We start from the raw sequence: 9,971 nt of genomic DNA on the forward strand, positions 1-9,971 counted from the left end.
CTGGGGCCACTGTGGGACACTGTTGCTACTGAAGCCTCTGAGCGGGACACTATTACTACTGAGGCCACTGTGTGATCTCTATTACTACTGGGGCCACTGTTTGGGACACTATTACTATTGAGGCCACTGTGGGGGACACTTTTACTACTGAGGCCACTGTGGGGGACACTATTACTACTGAGGCCACTGTGAGAGTCACTGTTACTACTGAGGCCACTGTGGGGGGGAAGTATTACTACTGATGTCACAGTGGGGGACAGTATTACTACTGAGGTCACTGTGGTGGTCACTGTTACTTTTGAGGCCACTGTGAAGGAAACTATTACTACGTTGACCACTGTGGGAGTCACTACTTCTACTGAGGATACTGTGGGAGGCACTATTACTACTGGGGATGATGTGAGGGACAGCACTACTACCGAGGCCACTGTGGTGTCAGTTTTAATACTGAGGCCAAGGTGGGGGACACTATTACTACTAAGGGCTACTGTAGGCTACACTATTACTACAGAGGCCTTTGTGGGAACACTATTACTACTGAGGCCACAGTGTGGGACTCTATCACTACTGAGGCCAAGGTGGGGAACACTATTACTATTAAGGCCACTATGGGGAACACTATTACTACTGAGGCCACTGTCGGGGTTGGCATTACAACTGAGGCCACTGTGGGGGTCTCTATTACTACTGGGGCCAGTATGGAGGACATTATTACTACTGAGGCCACTGTGTGATCTCTATTACTACTGGGGCCACTGTTTGGGACACTATTATTATTGAGGCCACTGTGTGGGACACTTTTACTACTGAGGCCACTGTGGGGGACACTATTACTACTGAGGCCACTGTGGGAATCACTATTACTACTGAGGCCACTATGGGAGTCACTATTTCCACTGAGGCCTCTGTAGAGGACACTTTTACTACTGAGGCCACTGTGCACCACACTATTCGAATGATGCCACTGTCAGGAACAGTAATACTTTTGAGGACACTGTGGCGGTCACTGTTATTTCTGAGACCACTGTGGAGGACACTATTACTACTAGGGCCACTCCGGGGGACACTATTAGTACTGAAGCCACTGTGGAGGACACTATTACTACTGAGGCCAGTGTGGGAGTCACTGTTACTACTGAGGCCACTGTGGGGGACACCATTACTACTGAGGCCACTGTGGGGGACACCATTACTACTGAGGCTTCTGTGGGGGACAGTATTACTACTAAGGTAACTGTGGTGGTGACTGTTACTTCTGAAGCCACTGCGGGGGACACTATTACTTCTGAGACCACTGTAGGGGTCTCTATTAATACTGGGGCCACTATGGAGAACATTATTACTACTGAGTAAAAGAGATGAAAAAGGAGGGTGGAGCAAGACCCAGTGAGGGTGGTGGAATATTTCTGGAGTACAAAGTGTTTCCAATGATTGAGTATTTTGAATGGTGGAGGTGCTGCCAACGAGATGATGCTCCACCAGGGTGGGCGTGAGTGTAGCAAAAAGGATATAGAAAAATACTGGTATGGAGGCGCAACCCTCTAAGCTACTAGAAGATGAAGATAAAGGTCCAACAGGTGATGGTGAAAGCACTTCTTTTTTATTATTTCACAAAATAAAAAAACAGCAATTGAAAACGCGTTTCGTGGGACGAGCCCCTTAATCAGTTCGGATGGATAGGACAACAGGATGCCTGGGGGTGACACAACTCCAAAGGTGTTTTGGAGGTCCTGTATGTGCAGGGGGACAGGGGGAGAAAAATGCTAAAGCCACTGGGATTGTCCTGGGGGAGGTATAGGGTATGCCCACAGCTGCTGATTGGCTGGGCTCCTGTCTCGGCTAGCCGCTTTCTTCGCTGTCGTCCTTCTGATGTGTAAGCTCCCTGATGCACTCCAAGCGGTGTGCTTGCTAGCGGCGCTGTCGGCCTTCTAGGGGAGGAATGACAATGTGTGTGTGTATGTATGTGTATATATATATATATATATAAACACGAAAGCCCTCACTGACTCACTCACTGACTGACTCGCCAAACGTTCTCCAACTTCCCGATGTCCTAGAAACATGAAATTTGGCACAAGCATAGATTATCTCTAAAATAGGAAAAGTAATTCGGTCCGAACTCGATTATTCAATTCTATGCGCAAAAGAATTGGCGTCAAAATTTTACGTACATACTCTAAATCTCTCACTTTCCGGTGTCATAGAAACTTAAAATTTGGCACGGGCATTGAATATGTCATAAATAGGAAAAGCTAATGGGTCCCAACTCGATTATTTAATTCTAAGCGCAAAAGAATTAGCATCCAAATTTTATGTACGGAATCTAATTCTCTCACTTCCTGATGTCATTTTATATGAAGGAAACGTCACATGGTTACCTCCACGTGGTGTTTCCTGGGTAACGCAAAGAACCATGCAAAATGGTGAACATATGTTTTTCCTCAGTATCTCTAAAGTAACCACGACTTCATAAGATTTTCCGTGTGAACACCAGATAAACACCAGTACCAAATTAACTCGGGCGAAGCCGGGTATATCAGCTAGTGTATGTATACATATATATATATATATATATATATATATATATTTATATATATATATACACACACACATACACTCCTTCTAGGGGAGGGATGTTACTGACAGCGTATATATATATATATTCCTTATAGGGGAAGGATGTTACGACAATGAGTGTATGTTTGTGTATACTGCTTCTAGAGAAGGGATGCTACTTACAATGAGTGTGTATATGTACTCCTAGGTGGGATGTTACTGACTGTGTGTGACTATATATATATATATACATATTCCTTCTATAGGATGGATGCTACTGATGAGTGGATATATCTATATGTACTATATATATATATATATATATATATATATATATATACTCCTTCTAGGGGAGGCATGTTACTGACAATGTGTGTGCATATCTCCTCCTGAAGGATAGAGGGGGACTGACAGTGACTGTATACAAATATATATATATCCTCCTGAAGGATGGAGGGAGGGGGGGATGTTACTGCAGTGACCGTATACATATATCTTCCCTCTGGGGGGTGGGGTGTTACTGACAGTGACATATATATATATATATACACTCCCTCTGTGTGTTGGGGGGGGGGGATGTTACTGACAGTGACATATATATATATATATATATATATATATATATATATACACTCCCTCTGTGTGTGTGTGGGGGGGGGGGAGGATGTTACTGACAGTGACATATATATATATATATATATATATATATATATATATATATATATATATATATATATATATATATATACATATATACACTCCCTCTGTGTGGGGGGGGGGAGGATGTTACTGACAGTGACATATATATATATATATATATATATATATATATATATATATACACTCCCTCTGTGTGTGTGTGGGGGGGGGGAGGATGTTACTGACAGTGACATATATATATATATATATATATATACACACTCCCTCTGTGTGTGTGTGGGGGGAGGATGTTGCTGACAGTGACATATATATATATATACACTCCCTCTGTGTGTGTGTGTGGGGGGCAGGATGTTACTGACAGTGACATATATATATATATACACTCCCTCTGTGTGTGTGTGTGGGGGGGGAGGATGTTACTGACAGTGACTATATATATATATACACTCCCTCTGTGTGTGTGTGGGGGGGGGAGGATGTTACTGACAGTGACATATATATATATATATATATATATACACTCCCTCTGTGTGTGTGTGTGGGGGGGGAGGATGTTACTGACAGTGACATATATATATATATATATATACACTCCCTCTGTGTGTGTGTGGGGGGGAGGATGTTGCTGACAGTGACATATATATATATATATATATATATATATATATATATATACACTCCCTCTGTGTGTGTGTGGGGGGGGGGCAGGATGTTACTGACAGTGACATATATATATATACACTCCCTCTGTGTGTGTGTGGGGGGGGGGAGGATGTTACTGACAGTGACTATATATATATATATATATATATATATACTCCCTCTGTGTGTGGGGGGGGAGATGTTCCTGTGGGTTCTGACCACTTGGTACATTATCTTTCATAGTCCGAGTGACTGAAGACCACCCATCCGCGGGGTCCCCCTCCTCCTCAGTCCGCATTGGTCTGCAGACCCCCGAGGGCCGCTCTTACTGACCCCTGGGGGGCTTCCATCCAGAGCGCCATAATCTGAGGCCTGTCCACAGAACGCGGTGAAGATGGCGGCACAACAAGCGCCATGACTGGGGGCCGGCAGGATGAAGTGCGAGGCGCTGCGGACGGAGGGGATGGTGAAGACCCCACTAGAATAAGCCCCTCCGTATGGAGACCCCAAACCAACAATCTCATATTGATGGAGTATATATTAGAAGATGAAGCCCGGGCGGCAGCGCGGACAACAGGGGGCGCTCAGCGGTCCACCGCAAGTCACAGCGCTTCACCAGGCTGGGAGGCGCTTTCTTATAACGTCAGAAACATTTGCATAATTCTAGCTCCCATGATGCACTGCGGGAGGCGCCGCGCTCCGTGTTCTTGGAATTAAAAGTGAATTTTCTGACAAAAAGATGTCAGATGTGACTGAGAATCCCATAAAGAGGCACAAACTACCGAGCCAGACCGACATTGTGACCGACCTCACTATGACCTTACAGTTCTCTACCTTATGGACCTTATATACCACCAGCGCCCACTGCAGGATCGTGCTCTCTTCGGCAGCACATATACTAAAATTGGAACGATACAGAGAAGATTAGCATGGCCCCTGCGCAAGGATGACACGCAAATTCGTGAAGCGTTCCATATTTTACAACTTGTTCTCTTGTTTCCTTTTTGGATCTTCAGTGATGTCCAGAAACGTCCTGCGTGACAGAATACTTAACAGCCGGGCGGCAGAATACGTCCTCCGCTGGAACACTCACCAGAACGTGCGGTTACAGCGTATTACACGAGTTTTGTACCGGTCTGCCACGGGCGGCCATGTTGCCACTCACACATATTGGGCCAAATACGTGCTCAATAAAGATCGCAGCATGTTCTATCTTGGTGGGCATTACGCACGCTTACACACAGCGAGAACGAAATGTCACTGCATGCTTGCTGTGCGAGGGGCAACCATCTCCTGCAGGCGGCACGCTGCCAATTACACCCACGTGAAGCCGCCCTTAGATGTGCGGAATGCCAGGACAGCGAATCCCACAACACTGCTGCAGAATATTCCGTCCGTGTGAAGCCCCCCGCGGCGGTTCAGTTTATGTCACTCTCATCTAGCCGGTAATGGGAAGCTGAGACCCCTAACTGTCTGTAAGCTGGCATGTTTGGCGCCTGGCAGAGGGGGCAGCTCCACTGCGGCTCAGGCCCTACTCACCCGCGTTGGCGGCTCCGGCGCAGATCGAGCGTGAGATGCCGGATGAAAAAGTTGCACAAGCACATAATATAAAAGCATGATGGGTGCAGGAAGCGGGCGGACCCCATTACAGTCAGCGGGGTCCGGTCGGCACAGTTATGACAGATCCGTTCATCCCGGGGATTCCGTTTTCTGCTCCCATAACGGATTCCCGAGCGCAGATGTGAATTTACCCTTCGCTGACAAAGAACTGTTATAATCCAAGATGCAGATTAGAGATGAGCGAACATACTCGTCTGAGCTTGATATTCGTGCGAATATTAGGGTGTTCGGGATGCTCGTTACTCTTAACGAGCACCACGCGATGTTCGGGTTACTTTCAGTTTCCTCTCTGAGACGTTAGCGCGCTTTTCTGGCCAATTGAAAGACAGGGAAGGCATTACAACTTCCCCCTGTGACGTTCAAGCCCTATATCACCCCCCTGCTGTGAGTGGCTGGGGAGATCAGGTGTCACCCGAGTATAAAAGTCGGCCCCTCCCGCGGCTCACCTCAGATGCCTTGTGAGTTAGCTGAGGGAAAGTGCTGCTGCTGGTGCTGCTGTAGGGAGAGTGTTAGGAGTGAGTGTAGGCTTCAAGAACCCCAACGGTCCTTCTCAGGGCCACATCTATCCGTGTGCAGTACTGTGCAGGCTGCTGTTAGCAGTGTTGCACAAATTTTTTTTTTTTCAAAATCGGCAGTCTGCAGAGCATTGCGCCTTGCAGTAATACTACAGGGAGAGAATTGTGTAGGCAGGGCCAGAAGACATATATTATTGATTGAATATAGTCAGTGGGCCCTCCGTTTCCAAAAAAGGGAAAAATTGTATTTGTCCTGCAGTCTTGCGCCAATTTATTTCCTGCCTGGGAAAAGAAACTGCTCTGCTGCACTTCATATAACTGCATTGCTGTGCAACACATATCTTATCTGATTGAATATAGTCAGTGGGCCCTCCGTTTCCCAAAAAGGGAAAAATTGTATTTGTCCTGCAGTCTTGCGCCAATTTATTTGCTGCCTGGGAAAAGTAACTGCTCTGCTGCACTTCATATAACTGCATTTCTGTGCAACACATATCTTATCTGATTGAATATAGTCAGTGGGCCCTCCGTTTCCCAAAAAGGGAAAAATTGTATTTGTCCTGCAGTCTTGCGCCAATTTATTTGCTGCCAGGGAAAAGTAACCGCTGTGCTGCACTTCATATAACTGCATTTCTGTGCAACACATATCTTATCTGATTGAATATAGTCAGTGGGCCCTCCGTTTCCCAAAAAGGGAAAAATTGTATTTGTCCTGCAGGCTTGCGCCAATTTATTTGCTGCCTGTGAAAAGTCTCCGCTCTGCTGCACTTCATATAACTGCATTTCTGTGCAACACATATCTTATCTGATTGAATATAGTCAGTGGGCCCTCCGTTTCCCAAAAAGGGAAAAATTGTATTTGTCCTGCAGGCTTGCGCCAATTTATTTCCTGCCTGGGAAATCACTGGTAATACAGCATGCTGAGGGGTAGGGGTAAGCCTAGAGGACGTGGACGTGGCCGAGGACGCGTAGGCCCAAGTGAGAGTGTGGGCACAGGGGAGCTCCTGATCAAGGTGTATCGCAGCCGACTGCTGTGCGATTAGGATAGAGGCACGTTTCTGGCGTCCCCACATTCATCGCCCAATTAATGGGTCCACGCGGGAGACCTTTATTAGAAAATGAGCAGTGTGAGCAGGTCCTGTCGTGGATGGCAGAAAGTGCTTCGAGCAAGCTATCATCCACCCACAGTTCTGCGCCGTCCAGTGCTGCAAATCCAAATCCTCTGGCTGCTACTCCTCCTTCCTCCCAGCCTCCTCACTCCACTACAATGACACATGCTCAGGAGCGGGCAGACTCCCAGGAACTGTTCTCGGGCCCCTGCTCAGATTGGGCAGCAGTGGTTCCTCTCCAAGCTGAGGAATTTATCGTCACTGATGCCCAACCATTCGAAAGTTCCCGGGGTCCGGGGGAAGAGGCTGGGGACTTCCGGCAACTGTCTCAAGACCTTTCAGTGGGTGAGGAGGACGATGACGATGAGACACAGTTGTCTTGCAGTGAGGTAGTAGTAAGGGCAGTAAGTCTGAGGGAGGAGCGCACAGAGGATTCGGAGGAAGAGCAGCAGGACGATGAGGTGACTGACCCCACCTGGTGTGCAACGCCTACACAGGACAGGTCTTCAGAGGGGGAGGCACGGGCAGCAGCAGGGCAGGTTGCAAGAGGCAGTGCGGTGTCCAGGGGTAGAGGCAGGGCCAGACCGAATAATCCACCAACTGGTTCCCAAAGCGCCCCCTCGCGCCATGCCACCCTGCAGAGGTCAAGGTGCTCTACGGTGTGGCAGTTTTTCACAGAGACGCCTGACGACCGACGAACAGTGGTGTGCAACCTTTGTCGCGCCTAGATCAGCTGGGGAGGCACCACCAACAGCATGCGCAGGCATATGATGGCCAAGCACCCCACAAGGTGGGACGATGCCCGTTCACCGCCTCCGGTTTGCACCACTGCCTCTCCCCCTGTGCCCCAACCTGCCACTGAGATCCAACCCCCCTCTGAGGACACAGGCACTACCGTCTCCTGGCCTGCACCCACACCCTCACCTCCGCTGTCCTCGGCCCCATCCAGCAAGGTCTCTCAGCGCAGCGTGCAGACGTCGCTAGCACCACAGTTTGAGCGCAAGCGCAAGTACGACGCCACGCACCCGCACGCTCAAGCGTTAAACGTGCACATTGCAAAATTGATCAGCCTAGAGATGCTGCCGTATAGGCTTGTGGAAACGGAGGCTTTCAAAAGCATGATGGCGGCGGCGGCCCCGCGCTACTCGGTTCCCAGTCGCCACTACTTTTCCCGATGTGCCGTCCCAGGCCTGCACGACCACGTCTCCCGCAACATTGTACGTGCCCTCACCAACGCGGTTACTGCCAAAGTCCACTTATCAACAGACACGTGGACAAGCACAGGCGGGCAGGGCCACTATATCTCCCTGACGGCACATTGGGTGAATTTAGTGGAGGCTGGGACAGAGTCAGAGCCTGGGACCGCTCACGTCCTACCCACCCCCCGAATTGCGTGCCCCAGCTCGGTGGTGGTATCTGCGGGGGTGTATGCTTCCTCCACTAAACCACCCTCCTCCTCCTCCTACGCAACCTCTGTCTCGCAATCAAGATGTGTCAGCAGCAGCAGCACGTCGCCAGCAGTCGGTGTCACGCGGCGTGGCAGCACAGCGGTGGGCAAGCGTCAGCAGGCCGTGTTGAAACTACTCAGCTTAGGAGATAAGAGGCACACGGCCCACGAACTGCTGCAGGGTCTGACAGAGCAGACCGACTGCTGGCTTGCGCCGCTGAGCCTCCAACCGGGCATGGTCATGTGTGACAACGGCCGTAACCTTGTGGCGGCTCTGCAGCTCGGCAGCCTCACGCACGTGCCATGCCTGGCCCATGTGTTTAATTTGGTGGTTCAGCGCTTTCTGAAAAGCTACCCCCACTTGTCATACCTGCTCGGAAAGGTGCGCCAGCTCTGCGCACATTTCCGCAAATCCCACACGCACGCTGCCACCCTGCGGACCCTGCAACATCGGTTTAATCTGCCAGTGCACCGACTGCTGTGCGACGTGCCCACACAGTGGAACTCTACGCTCCACATGTTGGCCAGACTCTATGAGCAGCGTAGAGCTATAGTGGAATACCAACTCCAACTTGCGCGGCGCAGTGTGAGTCAGCCTCCTCAATTATTTACAGAAGAGTGGGCCTGGTTGGCAGCCATCTGCCAGGTTCTTGGAAAATTTGAGGAGTCTACCCAGATGGTGAGCGGCGATGCTGCAATCATTAGCGTCACCATTCCTCTGCTATGCATCTTGAGAAGTTCCCTGCAAAGCATAAAGGCAGATGCTTTGGAATCAGAAACGGAGGCGGGGGAAGACAGTATGTCGCTGGATAGTCAGAGCAACCTCATGTCTATATCTCAGCGCGTTGAGGAGGAGGGGGAGGAGCATGAGGAGGAGGGGGAAGAGACAGCTTGGCCCACTGCTGAGGAGACAGATGCTGCTTGCCTGTCATCCTTTCAGCGTGTATGGCCAGAGGAGGAGGAGGAGGATCCTGAAAGTGATCTTCCGAGTGAGGACAGCCATGTGTTGCGTACAGGTACCCTGGCACACATGGCTGACTTCATGTTAGGATGCCTTTCTCGTGACCCTCGTGTTACACGCATTCTGGCCACTACGGATTACTGGGTGTACACACTGCTCGATCCACGGTATAAGGAGAGCCTTTGCACTCTCATTCCCGAAGAGGAAAGGGGTTCGAGAATGATGCTATACCACAGGGCGCTGGTGGACAAACTGATGGTAAACTTCCCATCCGACAGCGCTAGTGGCAGAAGGCGCAGTTCCGAGGGCCAGGTAGCAGGGGAGGCGCAGAGATCAGGCAGCATGTACAGCGCAGGCAGGGGAACATTCTCCAAGGCCTTTGCCAGCTTTATGGCTCCCCAGCAAGACTGTGTCACCGGTCCCCAGTCAAGGCTGAGTTGGCGGGAGCACTGTAAAAGGAT

The 9,971-nt window shown here is 49.6% G+C and overlaps 1 non-coding gene across 1 annotated transcript; it reads left to right on the forward strand.

Annotated features, from left to right (window-relative positions):
- The first annotated feature begins 4,735 nt into the window (after window positions 1-4,735).
- LOC136630943 (U6 spliceosomal RNA) lies at window positions 4,736-4,842 on the forward strand. Its single transcript, XR_010792949.1, has one exon. It is a non-coding gene; the product is annotated as a U6 spliceosomal RNA (small nuclear RNA).
- Window positions 4,843-9,971: the final 5,129 nt, after the last annotated feature.

Source organism: Eleutherodactylus coqui, chromosome 5, assembly GCF_035609145.1.
Source record: "Eleutherodactylus coqui strain aEleCoq1 chromosome 5, aEleCoq1.hap1, whole genome shotgun sequence".
Lineage (NCBI taxonomy): Eukaryota > Metazoa > Chordata > Amphibia > Anura > Eleutherodactylidae > Eleutherodactylus > Eleutherodactylus coqui.